The sequence below is a fragment of the Grammomys surdaster genome, unplaced genomic scaffold (genome assembly GCF_004785775.1).
Source record: "Grammomys surdaster isolate TR1022 unplaced genomic scaffold, NIH_TR_1.0 126013, whole genome shotgun sequence".
NCBI lineage: Eukaryota > Metazoa > Chordata > Mammalia > Rodentia > Muridae > Grammomys > Grammomys surdaster.
The window spans coordinates 698,113-722,959 of NW_021620828.1; the positions used below are offsets into that span (position 1 = coordinate 698,113).

The following is a 24,847-nucleotide window of genomic DNA, read 5'->3' on the forward strand; positions in this document are numbered from 1 at the left end:
CTCTCTCTCTCTCTCTCTCTCTCTCTCTCTCTCTCTCTCTCTCTCTCCCTTTATAACCAACCCAGAGACCCTTATTTGCATACACTGAAGTGGTCGCCCTGCACGAATGTACCACAAAGTTCTGTGCCAATTTAGACTGTGATGTTGGTAGCATATGGGCAATTTTAACATCCTGAGCAATGGCAGCAGCATATGACATAGACACAGAAATAGGTATATTCATGCATGTCACATACAAACTACAGTTTTAGGTACTTAGTTGAACATTGTCTCCTACCCTGGCACAGAGGCACATATGTATACTCTTAATAGCCAGGAGACCCAGGCAAGAGGACGAGTCCAAAGCCAGCAAGAATGACGCTGTGAGACACTATCTCAAAAATAAAACTAGCGGGTCTGGAGAGTTGACTCGGCCGTTGTGAGCACTTGGTCTTCCTGTGGAGGACCCAGGTTTGATTCCCAGCACCCACATGGTTATGTCTGTAACTCCAGTATCATGGCTATCCATTACCCTCTTCTGACCTCAGCAGGCTCCAGCCAGCCACGTGGTACACATACATACATGCAAGCATACGCATCATTTTTTTTTAATTAAAAAAGACAATTCGCCGGGCGGTGGTGGCGCACGCCTTTAATCCCAGCACTTGGGAGGCAGAGGCAGGTGGATTTCTGAGTTCGAGACCAGCCTGGTCTACAGAGTGAGTTCCAGGACAGCCCGGACTACACAGAGAAACCCTGTCTCGGAAAAAAAAAAAAAAAAGACAATTCATGGCCAGCCTCAGCTATATATTAAGCTAAAGGCTAACCTGGGTTATACAAGACCCTATGTCAAGTATGGGGAAGGGGACCCACTAGTCTTTTAATAAAATTATAGCCAGGTGGTGGTGGCACACATCTTTTATCCCAGCACTCAGGAGGCAAAGACAGGTGGGTCTCTCTGTTTAAGGCCAGCCTATTCTACATAATAAGTTTCAGAACAGCCAAGGCTATGCAGAGAAACCCTGTCTCTAAAAACCAAAGCCAGACCAAACAAACAAACCAAGAGAGAGAGAGAGAGAGAGAGAGAGAGAGAGAGAGAGAGAGAGGAGAGAGAGAAACTGTTGTCTTTGCTTAAGAAATACCTGATTTTGATTTTGAACTGGAGAGATGGTCAGTAGATAAAGTGTTTACCATGCAAATGTGTGGTCTCGAGTTTGAACCTCCAGACTTCACTGAAAAGCCAGGCAGACACTTGTAATCAGCATATCAGCATTTGGGGAGGCAGAAATATGGAATTCCTGGAGCAAGCTGGCATGGATACACACACACACAAGCTGGCATGGACACACACACACAGAGAAAAACTGGCATGGCCACACATACACACACACAAGCTGACATGGACACCCACACACACGAGTGCGTGCGCACAGATACACACAAAAGCTGGCATGGATGCACACATACACACAAGCTGGCATGGACACACACACACACAAATACACTAACTCAAACATACATATACTCAAATTTAACTTTAAGAGACAATGTTATGAATGGGTTTTGTTGCTTTGTTAATTATTTCAAGCTTTGGACAAGTAGTTCATAAAAGATACCATTAGACTCCATATAGAGGAACATCCCTTTTTAGTTTAGATTTCTGTTCTGGTTAGACTTAGACTCCAGAGGATCTGGGTTCAGTTCTTAGCACCTATTGGTGGCCTGTCTGGAACTTAGTCCCAGGGCACTAGGTATGCATGTGGTGCACAGACCCACATGGAGACAAAACATCCATACACATAAAATAAATAAACAAAAAATTAAAGTATAAGCATAGACTGACTGCTGACAACTCTGGAGAAAGGAAAGATGGTGGGAGCTGGGGAATCAGAATGCGTTATACAGGTATACGAAACTGCCTAAAAGTAACAGGTTTAAAAAACAGCAAAGCTGCCGGGTGGTGGTGGCGCCTTTAATCCCAGCACTTGGGAGGCAGAGGCAGACGGATTTCTGAGTTCCAGGCCAGCCTGGTCTACAGAGTGAGTTCCAGGACAGCCGGGGCTACACAGAGAAACCCTGTCTCGAAAAACCAAAAAAAAAAAAAAAAAAAAGAGAAAAGAAAAGAAAGAGCAAAGCATCAAACAGAAAGCAAAACATGTCTCTTACTGAAGTGGGGTGAGTTTGCTATTCATTAAATTTTTTCCACCTTATTTACTTATTCATTTACTTACCTATAAATCTATTTATTTGTCTATTTGTTTATCAAATGGCATACTTGTGTGGAGGTCAGAAGACAACTGGTGGCAGTCAGTTCTCTCCTTCCACCATTTTGGGGGTTACGGATCTAGTCAGATGGTTTGGCTCGGCAGCAGACACCTTTACCAGCTAAGCCTTCTCACCAGCTAGGTCTATTCATTCTTGATAAAAGTTTTTGTTGAGATGGAACTCAGGGCCACACACACTAGACAAGTGCTCTACCACTCAGCGTCTGTGACGACGGTGGTAATATTTTAATATAAATTTTTCAAAAAAAATTAAAAGCGGCATTTGAGAATGGGGTTCAGTTAGTAAGTATCTGCCTAGCATGTACGAGGCCACGGGTTCAGGAGCACCGGGCGTGTAGCGGTACAAGCTGTGGTGGTGTATACCGGTAATCCTTGCACAGAAGGTAGAAAGAGGTAGGAAATCAGGAGTTCAAGGCCATCTTCAACAAGCAGACAGGAGAAGGGGGAGGACCACTCTCAGTCCCTTGCTGGCAGAGGTGTGGGGATGCGCTCCCTGGAAGCGCTAAGAGCAAACACAGCGCTGATATAGGAAGGTATTTGAGGGCTGACAATAAATCCTAACAGGCAAGCTAGGAGAGCTGAGACTGGTTCTGGTGGTGAGTGGAGTCACTGTTGTTTGCACACGCGCACGCACACACATGAACACGCACACACGCAAGCAATGCAACCCAGCGCGGCTCAGGCTGTAAGTGGGCCTCAGGGAAGTGACTGTTAAGGGCAAGTCTCAAATGGGATCTGGTCCAGAGCTGGCGAGGCAAGATATTCATGGAGAGTTGTTTATGATTCTTTCTCCCAAAGCCTGATTTTTCTTTCTCCTTGGTTAGCCCTTGCTGTGTCGCTCTGTAGCAATCTGCCCTTTCTGAATTCAGTCAGCTCCCTCTTCCACCTTGAGAGACAGTGATTCACATAATCCCTTCCCCAGCCTGAACTTTACAAGGACAGAGATGACAGTCTCAAGCTGCCTTAAGCCACCACAAGGCCACCGGCCCCAGTGGAAGTGGGTAAAGTGCCTGTTTAACTTGAGCCAATCAGGATGAACATAGGCAAGAAACTCATTGGTGCGTCTTCCTATACACGGTACACTAATTCTGTTCCTTAAATGGATCACTGAAGGCTGAGGACGGAGCTCAGGGGTACAGGGTTTGCTTTGCATGCCCAGGGTTCTATCCTCAGTACTGCAAAAATGTAGCTTCCAGGAAAGAAGGGAGAAGGGAAGAGAGGAAACCTGAGAAGAAAGGCCAGACAGTAAGTGTATGTTCACACCCAGCCCTGGTCTGGATGGAGCTGAGTCATCTCATCCTGTGCCTTATTCTGGCTATGCCCAAATTCCACCGAAGGTGCTGGCTGCTCCTGGCTGTGTGTCCTTTAGCGTTCCTCTAGTGATCACTTGGGGATCAATGAGAAATGTCAAAAAGAGAGGGGAGTGTCCTAGCCAGAGACTAGAGTGTTTCCCTACTCTCTGTCCACGCTCTGGGTGTGTTTGATGCCAGCTGCTGTGTGTCCACCCTCCCTCTGCCCCGCCCCATTACAACTGCCGCCTGTCAGTCCTTATCCACACAAAGTTAGGCTCTTCCTGGCTTCTAGAAACATGATTTTTTTTTTTTGCCTTTTTAAACACTTGGCTGCTGTTGCTAGCATCTGTGCCCCTCAGCATACGGGCTGGCTTCCTTAGCCCTGTCCCTCACACTGCACTAACTCCCTTTCTACACAATCCCTTGATGTCAGGTCATGATCATGACACTTGCAGTTTTATCCACTGGGCCATCTGGATCCTAAATACATAATTCTTGATGGAGACGTAGCACTCAGAGGAGGTGTGGGGAGTTGTTCTAATATGGCTCAGGGCAAGCTGAGAAACAGCTCTGTCCAGTTCCTCCACTGGCTGAAAGGAGAATCTTCCAGAACCTAAAACACAAAGATGCTTCAAATGGCTAGACAGATAGATGATAGATAGATAGATAGATAGATAGATAGATAGATAGATAGATAGAATAAATTTTGTTTAAAACAGGGACCTAGGAAGAGAAATGGCCAAGAGAGAGGTTTCTGGGGAAGGTGGGCATGAGACTGGTCATAAGTTACAAGTTGGCACAGTTGACTTGGGCCAGGGTCCGCAGAGCATTTAAGGGAAGGGTGTGGGGTGACAAGAGCTGAAGGGATAGCCTGGCCCCATAAAGGTTTCCTACTGTCCCTACCCTAGATGGAGAACTTTGATGAGCAGGTGTGTCAGTCCCTGGTGAATGGAAGTTAACAGAGAAACCAAGTCTCTACTGGGCTCTTCCTTCTTGATTCTAAATTCTTGTTGCTCTGGTAAAGATGCTGAAAGAGCGACGGCATGCCTGGCTCTTCCCCAGATGGTACGCACTTTCTCTCCCTCACTCCACAACCTTGGCGTCTGTCTCCAGTTCCTGGCACCGCACCAATGCACCTTGGGAGCTGGCTCAGTGGAGAAGGCTGTGGGTTTCCAGCCACAGCCTGCCTTGGTGCCTCAAGTTTCCGCCGCCACCCCAGAGACTTGGCCTTTGATTCCCACATCCTCAGCCTCCCCAGAGGCACTGTATCTCATAGAGCACAAAAGCAGCATCCTGTGTACGTCACCCCTGGGAAAGGATGCAAGAGCTGACTGGCTGCAATGTCCCCCTCCCCCATCTCTGCTCGTGTCTGCATTTCTCAACCTGTTTTTCCATGCTTATGCTTCGGCCTTCAGCTTCTTGGGTGTCTTCCTCTGAGCTGCAGTCTTTTCTCTTCTCTTCTCTTCTCTTCTCCTTGGAGTGCCCCCTCTCCCTTCTTTCTCCTCTTTCCCCTCTTCAGCCACCAAAATCTCTGGTTCCTTCTACCCTGTAAACAAGCAGCCTGGCTTCCGGCAAGCCAGCAGGTCTTCCAGGAGCTTTGATCTGACAGGAAGCTGCAGAGTATAGGCTGGACCTGAGAGGTGGATGTGAGAGGAATTGGCTACAGAGGAGGGGGGACATGGCGAACAAAGAAGGTGGACATGTTTTCTGGAAAAACAAAACAACAATAACAACAAAAAAACCCATCCACAGAGGCCTCAAGGGAAGACAGGAAAGGAGGAGAAAGGGACCTCAGAAAAGTCATTAAAGCAACAGCCTCCCTTCACAGGGTCCATCGACACACAAAAAGCACAGGGCCTGTCAGAAATGACAGAGGAGAGGCTTAGAAATGAAGGGACCCTGGAAGGCAAGACACACGCAGAGTACAGGACATCAAAAGAACACAGAGAAGGACCACACAAGAGATGTTACCAAGTGACAATACATACCACACACCTTTCAGAGTCCTTGGGGTTCCTGACACCCTCACAGGGCCCCCAGAGATGGGAGAGGAGGGCACAGTCCCAGCACAGCCCCACCACAACGACAGCCTGTGGTCCCGAAGGCGTTTTCATCTTCTCCTCATGGCCCCCAGTCAGCCCACTCTAGCCCAGTTGTGGGATGTGCCCCCCGCCGCACACTCTTCCTCTGCTGACTAGCTTCGTATAAAACTTCCTAGAGATGTGACCCTCTAAGCGACCCTTGTGGTTCAGTGGCTGCAACCTCTGCCACCCTCTCCTTTGCCTCGGATGCTCACACGCAGAGGGTGGGTGGCAATGGGTGGGGGATCCGTACCCCCTCCTTCTCTTCTCTCTGAAAGAAAGGTCTAAACAGTGCTGTAAGCAGCACTGAACAACGACACCCTATAGATGCTCACACACGCATCTTCCCCTCCGTCATCCCATTTCTCATCTCCATCCAAGGTGTTTAATCCAACAAATATTTACTTGTCTAAAGTGTGCCAGGTATGGCCACCCAGCTCCAACTACTGCCGCTTCACCACAGTGGTCAAGAGCAAGATCCGAGGCCACTTTGAGCCTCTACTTAGAACTGGTTGATTGTGGGGGTGGGTGGGGCGGTCGGGGGGAGACTTTGTACTTAGAGGCAGGCCTCTTCTATGAGAGCCCCAGGTTGAAAGGGAAAACTGGTTCTGAGTATCTGGCTCCTCAGAGGATCTTTCATTAGTGGTTCAGGGCAGCCATTTTGTATCAACCAACAGAATCTAAGATAGCACCAGAAATGGTCAGAACACTAAATAGCACTGGTCTCCCTCATCGGGTTCTCCCGGCCTTGCTTACAAAACAATAACAAGGTCCCTACAAGACCAGGACATTCCGCTATTCCACTCAGTAGAGTTTTTGAATTGTTGTCTATTTTGAAGGATCAGACTGAACCTCAGGAGACCACTCTCCAGGAACAAGTCTACGAACTGAAGGACATTCAGGGGCACAACATGACTTCAAGACCATGTGGCTCTGGGAGAGGAGAAAGGTCTGAGGGTGTGGAGCTAGAGTTGAATAGCTCACTCCATCTTGAGAATAGAGCCCTGCCTTAGGCCCCCTTCGTACCAAGACCCCTGGGCTCTGTAGCCAAGACTAATTCTCTTAGAATTAATTATTCTACCAACATGTCTACCAAAAGAAAAGAAAAGAGTATCCCTTTACTGCAGTTCATAAATAAGAGGCCAGTTTTAACATTTTCCGATAAAGTACCTTCCCTGTCTCCTAACTCAGGGTAACTAAGACAGAGTTCCCTTAGAACATTTCAAAGACCGTAGATATCAGTCCAGACATGTGGCATGTGCCTTGGTCCCCTACTGGGAAACTAAGGCAAAACTATCCCGAGCCCAGGATATTGAGACCAGCCCAGGCAACACCGTGAGACCTCAGAAACAAAACACAACAAGCCAAAATCCTAAAACTTCACAGAAGACAATAGTTTAACAGCCCGAGTGAACACAAAAGAAATTGAATGAGTTCTAAATGGACCATGTGCCTTGCATTGTCCTTAACTGTATGATCCTTGGGGAAGGTTTATAGTGAAGATTTTTTTAATTGCATACAGTCCATTCTTTTTCTTGTGTTTTTTGTTTCTTTTTTTCATTTCTTAATGTCTCCTCCATTCTCAATATCTGTTTCCTCTTTCTAATCTTCAGTCCTCTGCTCAACTATGTCTGCATTTTCTCTCTCCCCAGCTTCCCCCTCCCCACCATTGCCCCCACCCCCCACCATGTCCTGGCTGCGTTTTCTATATGTCAACCATCATCCCTCTGACTTTGCGTTCTAGCTGGGGTGCATCAAGAGGGCACCTACTATGCTTGGGGGGCAGGGGTCGGCAGAGATGAGTATGGCTTACTAATGAGCCTTTCGAAGCTCATGATTCCAGTGGGAGATCACTGCTCACTACCCGTTCTAAGAGGAATACAGGAGCAGGCCAGGCCACATCTGGGAACAGAGAGCTGCATCCAGAACATTCCAGCGCATGAGCTGCCCTCTCCAGCTCCTCTGAAGAACGAAGTTGAACACATCCCTCTTACCTTTGGCCAATCCTTCCTGCTTCTCTCTGCTTCTTGCACAGGTGTGTGTATCTGAGGGCCGCAGGCTTTGCAAATAGGTGCCTAGTGAAGAAGACAGTCTTGCTATGTCTTCACAGATGTTCGTAAAGGAGAAGACAGGAAGCCTGCTCGTGAAGCTCCCCTACACGGCGGACGTGAGCCAGCCCTCAGGAGTCCCTCCCTTCCACCCCCACTTGTTGGGGAAGTTGACAAATTAAAAATGCCAAAGTCATTGGAGATACCTGAGCAGAATCAGGCTGGAGTCTGGAATGTCACTGCTTGTTTGGGGCAGTAAAAAGGCTGACACAGTCTGGTAGGGCTGACATGAGGCCAGGCTTATGAGCATGTAACTGTAACCCCAACACTTGGATGATTTAGGCAGAAAAATCACAAGCTCAAGGCCAGACTGAGCTATCTGTGTAGTAATGCCACGTCAAAAAAAAAAAAAGTTAGCAAGAAATTTAACCAATGGAAAATTCAGATTACATCGCCCAGCAGATCCACGAGGTCGGCTGTTGAGAGATGACAGAGCCCAGAGGGAAACAGCAAGGGTCAGCACAGCTCCATGGCAGCTAAAGACATAGTGGTCTGGTTTTCCCTTACTCCATTGCTGGAGACTGAGTGGGTAGCATATGCCCAAGAAGCTAAAAGCGTGCACGATGAGAATCTTGTGTCTCCTCTATGGAGAAGACATGAGGAAGCCATTTAGACTGCGTGCCCCTTACTGGAAGAGTAGGGTCACAGTTTTGGACAGGTAAGCAAACATGCTACCCTTCCTTTAGTGACAATTTGAGAGCATCTGTGATGATCCCTCCCAGGGATTCTCATTACACACCCGTGAGCACATCTGTGCAATGTGGTTTCTTCCAGGGCTGTGATCAGCAGGGATTATATATCTGGTGCACTGTGGCTGAGAGGTCTGGACTGAAAGATGGACAAGACAAGCATGGCTGTGGAGCACACTGGTGCTAACATTCCCCACATCCTCTAGCCCAGATCTCGCCTAAGCTCTTCGGGGACATGCCCGCCTTCCCGCTGAACAGCTCCACTCGAGTGTTTACCAGAGTGTGGTGGTTTGACTAAGAATGACCCCAGTAGGTTCATATATTTGAATGCTTAGACACCAGAGAGAAGTACTATTTGAAGGGATTATAAGGACTAAGAAGTGTGGCCTTATTGGAGGAAATATATCACTGGAGGAGGTCTTTGAAGTTTTAAAGCCCATGCCACCAGGCCCAGAGGTGTCTCTCTCTCTCTCTCTCTCTCTCTCTCTCTCTCTCTCTCTCTCTCTCCTTACATCAGGATGTAGCTCTCAGCTACTGGTCCAGCACCAAGTGTCCCATCTTGATGGTAACGTAACAGATTCCCTTTGAAACTATAAGCAAGTCCCCAATTAAATTGTTTCTTTCATGAGCATTGCCTTGGTCATGGTGTCTCTTCACAACAACAGGTCAGTAATTAAGACACAGGCATAACAATTTCTATAAATCTCAGGCTAGTTCCGAACTAACTTAGCACCTGGATGCCTTTGTCCCAAGTTTTCCACTGAGTGAGGGCAAGCTACCCAAGCCACCAAATACATCAAACGCAATCTTTAACTTCCTCAGCCCCAATCCCTCCCATGGATCTATTTACAAATTCTTCTAAATGTCTTTAAAATGTCTCTAGGTGACTCTGTACCAATACCACCACTCCAGTCTAGGGTGACACTGCCATCTTATGTTGGCATAGCTCCTGCCCATCTCCTGCCCTCTCCTGTTGGGGTCCAGGTGGTTTACTGTTCCTTTCTTGGGCACAAATCCTGACCCAGATGTGGCCCCATGACTGTCTGACACTGGAAAACTTCAAGCACAGATAAAACCTAGGAAGAATGTCCTCTGGGGCAAAAGAAAGCCACAAGGGCAGCAGAGCTTGGAAGGAAGAACTCTTACAAGGGGGGAAGGTACTGTTTATTCGAGTGTTGTTTGCAGAGATCTCTAGTAGCTAGAAAAACAATATAGAAACAGTGGTAGGGGGGCTGGAGAGATAGCTCAGTGGTTAAGAGCATTGACTGCTCTTCCAGAGGTCCTGAGTTCAAATCCCAGCAACCACATGGTGGCTCACAATCATCCGTAATGAGATTGGATGTTCTCTTCTGGTGTGTCTGAAGACAGCTACAGTGTACTCATAAATAAAATAAATAAATAAATCTTTAAAAAAAAAAGAAAAGAAACAGTGGTAGGGAAAATAAAATCCGCTTATGTCTGTCTGTTTGTTTTTGAGAGAAAGTTTCTCTGTATAACAGCCCAGGCTATACTAGAATTCCATTTATAGACCAGGTTGGCCTCAAAGTCATAGAGATCCTCCTGCCTCTGCCTCTTGAGTCCGGGGATACACCTGGCAAAATTGTTTAGTTTTGAAGTGAACCCAGAGTTTTGGGTCTCTGTCTACCATTACCCACCCATGACTGCTGGGTACCGCCTCTGTGTTCTTCTGCCTTCCTCCAGGTCCTGTTCCACACAGCAGCCGGAGTGATCACTAAAAGGCACACACGTGTTCTGGCCATTTGCCTACTCTGAAAAAAATGGCTGGTTCTGGGCCTAAAGAGATGGCTCAGTGGTTAAGAACATTGGCTGCTCTTCCAGAGGATCCAGGTTCGATTCTCAACACCCACCTGGTAGCTCACAACTGTGTGTAATTCCAGTACCGGGGGATCTGCCCCATCTTCTGGCCTCCTCCAGCACCAGCGCATCACGTGATGTACAGACATGAAGGCAAAATACTCATACACAACAAACAAATGAAAAACAATACAAATCAAAACAACTAAAGAAAGTGGCTGCTTCAGCAAGATGGGCATAGGGGCACGGGAAGAACAAGATAAGAAGCAAGTGTGACTATCTGTACATACGAAGACACCATCGCTGTGATGAGATATATGTGTGAAATCCATCACTGTGCACGTTAACTTTAAACAATAATGGGCTGTGGAGAGAACTCAGCAGTTAAGAGTACTGGCTGCTAGCCGGGCAGCAGAGGTGCTGGGAGGTAGAAGTAGGCAGACTTCTGAGTTTGAGGCCAGCCTGGTCTACAGAGTGAGTTCCAGGACAGCCAGGGCTACACAGAGAAACCCTGTCTCGAAAAAAAACAAAAAACAAAAAAACAAAAAAAAAAAAACAAAAACAAAAAAAGTACTGGCTGCTAAAATAACTAAATTATTAAAAATGATAAGAAGAAGTAAAAGTGTAGTTCGCCGTGTAGCTCCCATGACAGATTGTTTCTACTCTCCACAACCATCTCAACCTCATCTGCACCGAAAGCACTCTCGGCAGCTTCCTGTTTCATAACACGGTGTTCCCAAAGGTTGCATTTTAATAAAATTAAATTTTATTGTTTCACCAAAGACATTGTTCAGTAAAATATGGGCATGTTTTTTAAAATCGCAAGTGCCTGGCAGCGAAGGACCAGGGCGCATTTTCCTGACACTACCTTGCTTTGTGCTGAGGCAGCAGTTTTACCCAGGAAGCTTTTGCAGCCCCACTGGGATGCCGTGCAGCAACGGGCAGATGGCATTCTGTTGCTTTAACGAAGCGACCTTGCCCTTTAAGGTTTCAGGGTCTCCTTCGGGTCCATGGGTCATACTTATACATTGGGAACCACAAATCTAGGGAATTTTTTATTCATTCTTTAGATTGTAGCTGTCTTTTTATTTAGCTATGTCTCAAATTGGTTTTCTTTTTCTTCTTACTAATAGACTCCCCCATTTTTTATTCTCTCTCTCTCTTTCTCTCTCTCTCTCTGTCTCTCTCTCTGTCTCTCTCTCTCTCTGTCTCTCTCTGTCTCTCTCTGTCTCTCTCTCTCTCTCTCTCTCTCTCTGTGTGTGTGTGTGTGTGTGTGTGTGTGTGTGTGTGTGTGTGTAAGGGGGAGAGAGATAAAGGGAGAACGAGATGTTATTCTGTATAGGTAAACGTACAAGTGTACCAGTGATCGCATGTAGAGGTCAAAGGACAATCTTGAGTGATGTTGGTCTCCACCTTCCTCCTCGTGTGAGGAAGGCTCTCTTGTCCTCTGCTACATACCTTGGCCTGTGAGCTTGCTGGGGTTCCTCTGTCTCTGCCTCCCATCTCACTGTAAGAGTGCTGGGGTTCAGACATTCACTATTGCATCTAGCTGGCTTTGTGTAGGTTCTGGGTTCCAGGTTCCAGCCTTCACACTGGCAAGGCAGACGCTTAACACACTCAACCATCTCTCTAGCCCCAGAACCCACAATTTTTAGCTGAACTCAGTTTTTATTGATTATTTATTTTAAGATGGGTTCTTACAATCTTGCCCAGCCTGATCTCCAACTCCTGGCTCAGACAGTCCTCCTGTCTCCTCTCAAGTAGCTGGAATTACAGGCCTGCCGTTAGCAACCAGATATAACACACACTTACAAGCTTTCTTTGCAGTCATTCTGGCCAAGTGACTCAGTTTTGTGAATGAATTGAAGTGAATGTGTCAGACAAAACCTCTGAGTTGCTCTTTAAAAGCAGCTAGGTGTTGATTCCCCTGCCTGGGGCTTTCTTTTCTTACAGTCTGCTATGCAAACTCTTCCCTATAACCTATAGCCAGCCCTCCATTCTCATCTGCATTACCTAGCAGGCTTCCCTAGGCAGTTGAATTTGTGACTGTGCTCTAGACCTATCCACCCACCCACCTACCCATTTATCCACCCATCATCCATTCACCCACCTGTCTTAGTTAGGGTTTTACTGCTGTGAACAGACACCATGACCAAGGCAACTCTTATAAGGACAACATTTAATTAGGGCTGGCTTACAGGTTCAGAGATTTAGTCCATTATCATCAAGGTGGGAACATGGCAGCATCCAGGCAGGCATGGTGCAGGAAGAGCTGAGAGTTCTACAACTTCATCTGAAGGCTGCTAGCAGAATACTGGCTTCCAGGCAACTAGGATTAAAGCCCACACCCACAATCACAAACCTACTCCAATAGGGCCACACCTTCTAATCCTGCCACACCCTAGGCAAAGCATATACAAACCATCACACCACCCACCTATCCACCCATCTACTCACCCATCTATCCATCCACCCACCCATCCACCTACCCATCTACTCATACATCCACCCAACCACCCATCCTCCCATCTACCCACCCAGTCATTCACCTATCCACCCACCCACTCATCCATCCATCCATCCACCCATCCACTCACCCATCCATCCATCCATCCATCCATCCATCCATCCATCCACCCACCCATCCATCCACCCATCCATCCACCCATCCATCCATCCACCCATCCATCCATCCATCCATCCATCCATCCATCCATCCATCCGCTCATCCATCCACCCATCTACCCATCCATCCATCTACCCATCCATCCATCTGCCCATCCATCCACCCATCCACTCACCCATTCATCCATCCACCCATCCATCCACCCATCTACCCACTCATCCATCTACCCATCCACTCATCCATCCATCCATCCATCCATCCATCCATCCATCCATTCACCCATCCATTCACGTATTCAAAGAGCGTTAAGCATCCACCAGACCAAGCCACTTTAGTCCGTGCTGAGGTGTAACAGTGTGTGTGAATATGTAATAGTGAATACCAAGGCAGATCAGGTTGCACAAGCTTTGTCTTCTGACACGTCCATAATGAATGATCTTAAGGGAGAGCTTGCCACAGAGTAGCCTTAGGCCAGCTACAAGTGCCTTGTTAAGTAGCATGAACTTCTACGCTGCGGCAAGTGGAGGAAAATCCAAAACAGTTGCTTGGCTTGACCAAGATGAGAGTTTGTTCCTCATAAGAAAGAGGTCGAGGGTGGTGGTTCTGTGGGAGGAGCACCGGCTACTCCAGGGCCAGGGTCTAGACTGTTGGCATCCTTGTTCTTTTACTTCATGACCTCTGTCCAGAGGCTGTAGCCACTCCAGTTCTTCGGATGAAGTACACTTCCCTAATGTAAGGAATGAGTGACGCCTCGTGTCTCTTCTCTGTAGCCATCTTTCAACCAAAATGAAATATTTATTAGCTGGTGTGCATCTCACTAGACACAGCAATGGTGGCTAGTGCCTTACTTAGCACTCTACTCCCAGGATCCCAGCAAAGACGCCTAGTACCTATGTTACCAGACTACAGTCTCTGTATTTTTGGTGTCCTTGGAGAAAGAAATTCAAGGGTGGTGCATGTCTATAACATTGAAGACTAAGGCAGGAGGAGTGCTACAAGTTTAGGGCAACTGGGCTACATAGCAAGACTATGTTTCTATATATACACACACACATACACACACACACACACATACACACATACACACACATACACACACACACACACATACACACATACACATCTATAAGGAGATTCAGCAAGAACAGGAAGGCTTTTTGGAGCAAACAGAAGAAGAGCAGACTATACCTCAGAGACACTGCGAACAGCCAGGCTCAACTCGAGTCTAGTGACTGTGCTCATGTCCTACTTGTGAGGTAAGCTCTTCACTACCTGAGCTGTCACCCTGATGCTGGAGTCTAAACTTTTATCAGGCTCTCATTGTCACAGGAACAGGCTTTTGTTTTTGTTTGTTTGTTTTTTGGGTTTTGGTTTTTTGTTGTTGTTGTTGTTGTTTTTGGTTTTTCAAGACAGGGTTTCTCTGTGTAGTCCTGGCTGTCCTGGAACTCACTCTGTAGACCAGGCTGGCCTCGAACTCAGAAATCCACCTGCCTCTGCCTCCCAAGTGCTGGGATTAAAGGCGTGCGCCACCACTGCCCGGCAGGAACAGGCTTTTTCCAGAATTAAGAGCTATTTTCTTAGAATCAAGTCCAAGTGTCAGTAGATACCTCCTCCGTGTTGGGTAGATAGGGCTGTTGTAGACTCTGACCAGGATAGTGTTTTGTTTTATCAATTTCTTGCTCTGTAGACCAGGCTAGCCTGGAATTCGAAGCCCTGCCTGCCCCTGCCTCAGAGTTCTGTGACTAACGGTGTGCGCCACCACTGCCGGACTCTTCCTTTTATCAATTCCTATTTCCTAACTCCTGGCCTATATCCATATATATCTGTATGCTAAATATATTTTTATATGTTAAGATTAATTGACATGAAATTGACATTAAATTTCTTGTGGTAAAATATACATACCATGAAGTTTACCATTTTAGCCATTTACATCTTTTGCTTGTGGTGGTAATGACTTTTTTGTAGATAGAAGGGTCTCAGGTAGCCCATGCTGGTCTTGAATTTGTTATGTAGCCAATGATAGCCTTCAACTAATAATCCTCCTCCCTCTACCTCTCAAGTGCTTGAGATTACAGGCACACACCGCCATACCCAACTCGAAACCATTTAAAAATTATACATTAATTTTTGGCCCAGAGAATTGCACACAGAGACTAACACGTGCTAAGTATGAGGTCTACCACTGAGCTACATCCCAGCCCGCAGTGAAAACATCTGAAAATCCACACCTCTGTGGGGTTAGGTACAGCCACCATGTTGAACTGAAACCTTTTGCCTTTTAAACAGTCTCATTGCATAACCTATACTGGCTTCTAACTCCAAAGTTTCTTCTGCCAGGCTAGGCATGGTGGCACATATCTGTAGTCCCAGCAGTTAGAAGGTAAAAGCAGGAAGATCAGAAGTTCAAGGCCATCCTATAGTTATATAGCAAATTCTAGGCCATCCTGAACAGGAGACCCTGCTGAAAAGCAAAACAAGACGAAAGATTAAATCCTTCCACTCCAGCCTCCCACGTGCTGCGATTACAGGCACACTGTATTGATTTAGCCTTAAAGTGAAACTCTTGAGACCAAGAGGTTCAGAAAGAAAAGGGTTTATTGAATCATTACCAACTCCTGCTAAGGAAGAGGACAGTCCCAAGATCTTCAGCCAAGAGCGAAACAGCACTTGAAAATATAGCCACTAGGCTTACAAGCCAAGAACTTTTTTTTTGTTTTTTGTTTTTTGTTTGTTTGTTTTTTTGGTTTTTTTGTTTGTTTGTTTGTTTGTTTGTTTTTCAAGACAGGGTTTCTCTGTATAGTCCTGGCTGTCCTGGAACTCACTCTGTAGACCAGGCTGGCCTCGAACTCAGAAATCTGCCTGCCTCTGCCTCCCAAGTGCTGGGATTAAAGGTGTGCACCACCACTGCCCGGCACAAGCCAAGAACTTAAAAAAAAAAATTCATTGTTTTTATTTCTTGTTTTGTTTAATTTCTTGTTTTGTTTAACAAGGGAGTCTTGTGTAGTGTAGTTTTCGGACTGACCTCAGACTCTCCTGTAATCAAGGCTGGCTTTTGACTCCGGATCCTTATACCTCCCCCTTCCAAGTGCTAAAGCTACAGATGTGGCAATCGCACCTCTGCTTTTTAGGGTTTTTTTCTTTTCTTAAGACTTGTCTCGCCAGGCAGTGGTGGCACACGCCTTTAATCCCAGCACTTGGGAGGCAGAGGCAGGCAGATTTCTGAGTTCGAGTCCAGCCTGGTCTACAGAGTGAGTTCCAGGACAGCCAGGGCTATACAGAAAAACCCTGAACAAACAAACAAACAAAAGACTTGTCTTGTACGTGAGAGTGTTTTGCTTGCACTTATGTCCATGCAGCCCCCTAGGAGGCCAGATGAGGGCATCAGAGCCCCTGGAACCAGAACTGCCTTTTACGTGCTGGGAATCAAACCCAGGGGCCTCTGGGAGGACAACCAGTGTCCTGGTTAGCCTGGAATCCATTATGTAGACCAGGATGACCTCAAATCTGTAGGAATCCTCCTGTCTCTGCCGAGTTTTAGGATTACAGGCATGGATCATATTGAGGAGGAGGAAGAAGAGAAGAGAGAAGAAGAGGAGGAGGCAGCAAAAGGAAAGGAAAGGAAAGGAAAGGAAAGGAAAGGATAGGATAGGAAAGGAAAGGAAAGGAAAGGAAAGGAAAGGAAAGGAAAGGAAAGGAAAGGAAAGGAAAGGAAAGGATAGGAAAGGAAAGGAAAGGAAAAAGGAAAGGAAAGGAAAGAGAAAGAAAACTTTTACCCTGGGAGACAGTTCGCAGCACTTTCAGTGAAAGAAAGACGACTCAGAGTGAGTGCATATCACCCGCACTTGCAGAGCTGGACACGACTGACCAACTGACCAACCAACCGTGTGTGCCTATAACCTCAGTGTTGGGGACAGAGATAAACCTCCAAAGCTCACTGGAAACTGACCTAAAAAATGACAAGTTTTAGGTTCATTGAGAGACTTGTCTCAAATGAGAGACCTGTCTCAAAACATAAGGTAGACTACCACAGAGGAAGACATCTGATGTTCTCTATTTAGAATGTGTGCACACCTGTGCTCATGAACACACATGCACACACATGTACATACATGCACACACATGAACACACCCCCAATTTTAAACATGCAAAATAATGGGGCTTCACTGTGACTTATTGTAATTGGATATTTTCTTTATTTACATTTCAAATCCCTTCTCCAGGTCTCCCCTCTGGAAATGCCCTATCCCATCCCCCCTCTCCCTTCCTCTATGAGGGTCCCCCCTCATTGTGACATTTTTATGAATGCCTATCACTGTACTCTACACATGTGTGTGGCCATGCACACACACACACACCTTTTACTCTTTTGTGTCCAAGGGCAGGTGGGGTTTTTTGTTTGTTTGTTTGTTTGTTTTGCTTGTTTGTTTTGTTTTCTGTTGTCTTGGTTTTTAGAAGGACTCTCTGTGTCTGTGGCTGGCCCAGAAAGGCTGTCCACAAACTCACGGAGATCAGCTTGCCCCGGCCTCAAAGGCCTGGAATCAAAGGTGTGCACCACCATGCTAGGCCTCGAGAGCATTTTTATAATAAGTTGAGGAAGGAAAATATAAGCTTCTCATTGAAAAGAGAGGTAAGAGAGAGCAAAATGGGGAAAGTCCTGGAATGGGAAAGTCCACGAAGAGAACAGACTTGTTTCTGGATTAAGCTAGGAGCAAAATGCAGGGACTCCTGTCAGTCAGCCACCTACTGCTTGAGTCACACTTTTGATAGATACACTCCGAATTGAAGTGTCGGTTTGGTAACACAGCTGCTACTAGCTGGCTTCCTCTGTTGGTCTTCTCCATCTTCTGGCCCTTTTATTAAACTTAGGAAGTCTTAGAAATTTTCTCTAGGGGCTGGAGAGATGGCTCACTGCCTGCTCTTCCAGAGGTCCTGAGTTCAATTCCCAGCAACCACATGGTGGCTCACAACCATCTGCAATAGAATCTGATACCCTCTTCTGGTGTGTCTGAAGACAGCTACAATGTATTCATATACATAAAAAAATAAATAAATCTTTTAAAATAAATAAATAAATAAAAAGAATTTTTTTAAAAAAGTAATTTTCTCTAACATGGTTGTGTCGTCAATACCAGTATCCACCACTAGAATGTTTTCATGTTCCCCACCTAAATAAACTCTCTGGTCTCATTAAACACCATAACATCCTACACACACACACACATGCACACACACACACACGCACACGCGCATGCACACATGCTCATATACAATGCATGCATACACACACACACATGCACACATACGCACACATGCACACACACACACACAGGCAGCCTGGGTTTAAGGGCAGGCATTGCTAGCTCCTAGCTATTTGATAATGAAGGAATGAAAAGGGCTGGCCCACAGCAGCAGGCTTCTGACCTAAGTGCCTTTAGGAGTCTGCCCGGTGAACTGAGAAAGCGGGCTGGCCCTGGCATCTTAGGGAGGGGTGGGAATTGAGGAAAGCCAGAGGATACCCACCTCATCTAGGATGAGCAGAGGCCTCCTTTAGAGGTCCACCTGAGCCAGTAGTAGATGTTTGTTTATTTCAGACAAGGTCTCATGCAGCCTGGGCTAACCTGAAACTCTCTCTCCACAGACCAGGATGACCTTCAGTCATCCTGGTTTGATTTGAGGTTTGCAGCGCCATGAACTGCTCAATCCTAGAACTTGTATCAGAAGGACAGGACATGAGCCCAGAGTTGCCAGCTCTGGAGGTAATGTTGAGAGAATAGAAAACCAGGATTGTCTCGAAAAACCAAAAAAAAAAAAAAAAAAGAAAGAAAGAAAGAAAACCAGGATTATGTAATACCTCCTGGTTTTAATGATGGCAATGAAATGCTTTTGGTTTGTTTGTTTGTTTGTTTTGGGCATTTGTCTTTTGTTGCTTGTTTTTGTTTGTTTGTTTGTTTGTTTGTTTGTTTTGGTAATGTCACTGGGTAGACCAAACAAAGCAATCTGGCCCTAGCTTCAGAGCCACCAGTTTGCAAACTCCATGCCGGAGGAATCTAGTCAGCTTTCTGACTGTGTATGTGTGTGGCTGTGATTGCCGGTGTGAACTGGCACCTGAAAATCAAGGACATCACTAGCCTAGGTTCTCCTGAGGGGATTTCCAGAGAGGAAAAGAAAAGAGGAAGAGAGCGGGTTTGTGGCGAGCAGATGGCATAGCTTTGGGGGCCATGTGATTGGTGTTTTTATTTAATCCTCACAAGAAGAGGAGGGCTCGGGCACCATCCCCAGGCATAGAGATAAGGAAACTGGGGCAGAACAAAGTTCTTTTAAGAATTAGGGCTGAAGGGCCTAGGAAGATGACTCAGTCAGTCAGGAGCTCGCAAACAAGCGTTAGAATGTGAGTTTGAGGCCCTCCCCCAGGTAATAAAAGTTAATGTAGTAGCACAGGCTTTTAACCTCAGCACTAGGTAGACAGAGATAGAAGGACCCCTCAGGCTCTGGCCAGCTAGCCTAATCCAAGATGCAAGCCTAGGACTCAGTCAGATACCCTGCCTCCGAAAACACCGTGAGAATCAACATATCGGCATATGCCTTTAGTCCCAGCTCCTGGAAAATTAAGGCAGGTGGATCTCTGTGACTCTGAAACCACCCTGGTCTGTATAGCAAACTTCAAGTCAGCAAATGCACAAACAAGCAAACAAAAAGTTCCCTACAAGGAAATGATATCTTTGGAGTAGATGGATATTTACCTTGGTTTAGATTGATGATGTTTATTGTTTTGTGTGTGGGTTTTTCCTACCTTATGTCTGTGTGATGCGTGCGTGCCTGGTGCCCTCAGAGGTCAGAAGAGGACCTCAGATCCCTGGGACTGGAGCTGCGTATGGCTGTGAGGGCTGGTAATCAGACTCAGATCTGCTGGAGAAGCAGCAGCACTCTTAACCGCTGAGCCAACTCTGTAACTCCATTTGCCCGATTTAAACATTACATAGCATATATGTACCAACACATATATGTACCAACACATATATGTACCAACACATATATGTACCAACACATATATGTACCAACACATATATGTACCTACACATTATACAGGAGGTGCTCCCACAAATTGGATTTGGGTTTTGTTTTTATTTTTGTTTTTTGGTTTTTTTGTTTGTTTGTTTGCTTTGTTTTTCTGATTCATTGAGACAGGGTTTCTTTGTGTAGTCCTGGCTGTCCTGGAACTTGCTCTGTAGACCAGGCTGGCCTCGAACTCACATAGATCCACCTGCCTCTACCTCCCAAGTGCTGGGATTAAGGGTCTGTGACACCACACCTAATTTAATAAGTGCATTTAATGTTTTGATATATCATCTAAGAACTAGAAATTGGATATTGTGCTCACACCTGTAATCTCAGTCCTTGGGAGGCTCAGACTACAGGAATGGGAGTTGTAGGGCAGCCTGTGCTACATAGTTAGACACAGCCTCAAAATAAATGAATAAATAAATATGGCTGAGGATAGCTCAACAGAAGAGCATTTCCGTAGCTCAAGATCTCTGTGTGAGATCCTGGGTCCGATCCTTAGTATCGTAGGAGTAAAACTGTTTTGTTTGCTTTATTGAAATAGTCTGAAGTAGCTTTTTCTGGCCTGGAAGCGACACTCTTCCTGCCTCAGTCTCTGTGTTGGAAGGATACAGGCAGGAGTCACCAAGGTCAGCTCGAAGTCCTCATTTTACAAAGGAAACTGAATCCAGATTGTCTGCCCTGTCTCTGAAGGTAAGCTTGGAGCCTGATTTATGCATATTCCTAGTTCTTGGTTGGGCTATTTTTGCTGTCCGTATTCTATGCTTCCTAGCTAGAAGAGGGGGAGGTGACCAAATGCAAAGACTGGGAGAAAGGAAGCAGAGGCCCCGACACTGTGAGAGGCTACCAAAAGAGCCCTAGAGACCAGTGTATTAGAGATGAGGACGGGGGAAGTAGAGCACCAGGTGCAGCCCTGAGGTGACCTCGTTACAAGAGCCATCTGCTGTAGCACAGACTCCAGCAAGATAGCTGAGGGGTGGGCATGGGTCAGCAGCTGGGCTGGGCTACAAAGGCTTCTTCTTGGTGTGGGGCAAAATACCCAGACCCTGGTGGCCCCTTAGAAGCTGCAACTAGGAGAACCAATCTACCTCCACCCTGTCTGCCTTTTCCTGAGCCCCTTGGCCATTTTCTGTGACTTACAGAGGCTGCCTCCAGCCATGAGAAGACAGAGATAGCATGTCTCAGGGTTCAGCCTAGGCTCAGCCAGCTGACACCTGTTACCCTTTGGAGAAACTGCCAGCCACAGAGCGAAGCTGATAGGATCCGCCCCCACCCAAACCCTACTCCCTTTAAAGAAGAGACTCCATCTTAGGGTGGGGTTCAGAAGGGAAATCTAGGCCCTTTGTTCTTTTTTCTTTGCAGAGGGCTAACAGCTGGGGCTCCAATTTGAACCCCAACACCTTGGCTTGGTTAAGGATGTAGAACAGAAAATTCTCTGGGTAGGCTCTGACCCACCAAGCCCAGTAAACAAGTTCAGATGTGGAAGGAGTAGTAGCCAAGGGTCTGAATATTCACTGGATAACCTTCTACCTGACAGGCTTGGCCTTAATTAGCCTCAAGCACTTCTGCAAGGTGAAGACTGCCAATTCCCTGAGATGGCCACGGATGTTGGATAATCAGAGACGCCCTTCTTCTCTCTTGGGCTGTCTGTCATTCAAGTACTGCTAGCTTGTGACAGCCAGGCTATAAGAGGTCCCAGCAGCCCAGCTTTCTTGGTTCACATCCTTATCTTGCATTTCCTATACTGTGTCACAAGTGGCCTGTGTGATCTACAGATACGGACAGAAATGACGGCCTATCACTTTCAGGATCAGGTAATGAGACCGGATTGCTTTTGTCTTATTCATCCTGCTCAAGGAAGAACTAGCTGCCATGGCACTAAAGGGGAAGACTTGAGGCCTCTGGCCCTCAGCCATACAAGTGTGCCCGTTCAGAGGCAGATCCCTCAACCCAGGCCTCGCTTCCCCTTGACCACAGCTTTGGCCACACACTAGGGCAGCCTTGTGACAAACCCTGTACCAGGCCCTATCAGCTAGCCTGATTTCTGGCTAGGAGAGGATTACTCAGTTCTGGGGTAATTTTTTTTTAAGTGCAGTAACAGATAGTTATAATATACATTCTTTACTTCTGAGATGATTCCCCATCCCCACCCCCTTACCCCACCCCTGCCCAACCCCTAAAGTTCCCTAAGGAACTTATCTCCTCACAGGCTCCCTTCCCCTTCAGGCTCCCAGTCCAGAGCACTGGTTTACAGATAAACTAACTGGTAGATAGGCGGAGGAGCCCAGTGGTAGAACATTTGCTACAAACATAAAATCCTGGGTTCAAACTCCAATACCATAAAATCAACAAAACAAAAAACTGAAACAAACAACCACTTGGGGACACACTTAGTGAATTATCCTAACTCCCAGAAATCTTACAAGGACAGAGAAAGGGCTAGAAGTTATCCTGCTGGCGAGAGAGCAGGGCTCTGTGTGAACTGTGCAGACTGTTCTACACTAGCCGCCAGCCCCTCTCCCTTGTGTTCTTTGCTGCAGGCCTCACGTATCTTCTATGTGAGACAGAAGACCAAGGTGGTCTTCCACTCTGCCTCTGTTCCCTTCATGAAAGAGCATTGGGGAAGTCCCTGCAGGAACCCTGGTGAGCCTGTAATATCTCCTTCTCACAAACCCAAAGGGCATGGGTTATTATCTAGTGCAAAGGAAAAAATGCCACCCACAGAACTTTCCAGGAAACCCCTGCCTTGTGAAAACATGGTGGCCTCCACTAAGGCCATGGAAAGAAGACCTGAGGCAGGGCTGCTGAGACACACTGGGCCTCAGTTAAAGGGGTAGGACCCAAGAGCTCTCGCTGTGGAGCCTGGACCCTTGCCATTTGTCAGGAAGCTTCAGCTCTGCACAGGAGAGCAAATTGGTGACTCCGAGAGGAAGGGAGCCTGCAGATATGGTGGCATATACACAGCTGTGACAAACACCCTACACAGGTGCCTGAGCATAAACAGGAGGTTGAAGATCTCCATCTCCATGGAGACAGAGGGGGCAGAGACTTGGGGACAGAGAATGAAAAGTGACACCATTATTTTGTGCTGAGCCATAGGGAAAAGGGAGTCTCCGAAGCCTGAACACCCAGCCATTTAAGGCAGTCTGAGGTTCCGAGGTTCTGGGTTGTGGTTGGAACTCGTGGGTTGTCACAGGTGGAAACCCAGTGGCATGGAAGGGGGATCGGAGACAGGAGCACTATAAAGCAGTGTCCTAAAGGGTCTTCGGAAGTCTCCTAACTTTTATACGGGTTCTGGGTATCTGACCTCAGGTCCTCATGCTTGCCGGGAGTGTGCCGAGCCGTCTCCTCAGCCCCTCTCTCCGTCTATGTCTTTATTTCTTTTGATACTATTATTATGTGTGTTCATGCTGTAGTGGGTGCCATGGCATATATGTGGAGTTCAGAGAACAACCTTGTGGAACTGGTGGTTTCTTTCTTCCACCTTTACATGCATTCCAGGCATTGGTGAATCAGGTTATCAAGCTCCTGTGGCCACCAAGCTTCCGTGGCCACCAAGCTCCCGTGGCCACCAAGCTCCTGTGGTCACCAAGCTCCCATGGTCACCAAGCTCCTGTGGCCACCAAGTTCCCGTGGCCACCAAGCTTCCGTGGTCACCAAGCTCCCGTGGCATGTTCCTTTACCCTCTGCCCCATCTCACTGCCTAGTAATTAAAGTATTGTTTGTTTGTTTGTTTGTTTTTGAGATACAGTCTCTCTGTGTAGCCTTGACTATCCTAGAACTCACTAGGTTGGTCAGGCTGGCCTCAAACTCACAGAGATCTCCCTGTCTCTACCTTCCGAGTGTTGGGAGCTTCTATGGCGTGTCCCACCGTATAATTTATTCTTGAGTCAGCATCTGATGTAGCCAAGGCTGGCCTCAAACTTACTAAGTAGGTGACTTTTCCATGTGCTGGAATTACAGGCAGGCACCTCCATATTCAGTTTTTACTTTTAAAAGATGGGGTCTCACTATGTTATCCGTGTTTGTCCAACACTCTGGACCCAAGGGGATCCCCCTGCCTCAGTCTCCCATGAAGCTGAGTCTGCCTCTGTGCCTGACCATTGTCCCACATAATAGATTAAAAAACAAAGGTTTAAAGAGATTTGTAACAGCCTCATCAACAGTAATAGAATGAGAATTCAGGATTTAGGACTCCCACAGGCAATACACAGATGTCCTTGTGGCTTGTTTTTCTCCCTGCCTGTGGTCTTTGTTTATAGGCCTCCCCTTTGTCTTACTGGGATTATAACCTTGCCAGTACCAGGGCTGTATTTCCTGAAGCATGTATTATTTAGTCCCTCTTCTGCAGGGTACATCAGACACGTGACAGATGCTGGGAGCACATTCAAGGCTGCGCACGCCGAGTGCATATGTAAATGAAGCACCTGCATCCCAGCTCCACCTAGCCTACTGCAATGTGTTAGACGACCGAGCTGCGGCAGTTGGTCCAGTGACCTCCTCTGGGGTGTGACGAGTGCTGACCACTAGGTGGCAGTGTGTTGTCATGCCTGGGGCCAGAAAAGTCACCTACGGATGACAAACATGGGGGATGGGGCAGAGGTAGCAACGTCAGCTGGCTGGCTATCCAGAAAGATTAGGAGGCTCCCATCTCCTGGACTTCACGTGGCTGGTGTGTGTGTGTGTGTGTGTGTCCGCGCGCGCGTGCGTGTGTGAGAGCACTCGCGCCTGCCTGTCTGTGCTTTCCTTCTCTGTAGCCAGGGGTCTGAGCACAAGTACTGAAGCTCAGCTGAGCTTGGTGTGGGCCAAAGGGACAAATATATAAAGGAGACCAGGAGAGCCAGCACAATGTGGGTACAAGATGGGGACAGGGCTATGGATGTCAGAAATGAGGGCTCTTTGGAGGTCT

At 46.9% G+C, this 24,847-nt stretch overlaps 1 protein-coding gene across 2 annotated transcripts in view; it reads right to left on the bottom strand.

The window, feature by feature from the left end:
• Nucleotides 1-7,748, bottom strand: part of Cd4 (CD4 molecule) — a 24,266-nt gene extending 16,518 nt beyond the window's left edge. For both annotated transcript variants that reach the window (XM_028754547.1, XM_028754546.1), the window contains exon 1: nt 7,632-7,748. The gene's annotated coding sequence lies outside the window, so the exon portion shown is untranslated. The remainder of the gene's footprint in view (nt 1-7,631) is intronic.
• Nucleotides 7,749-24,847: the final 17,099 nt, after the last annotated feature.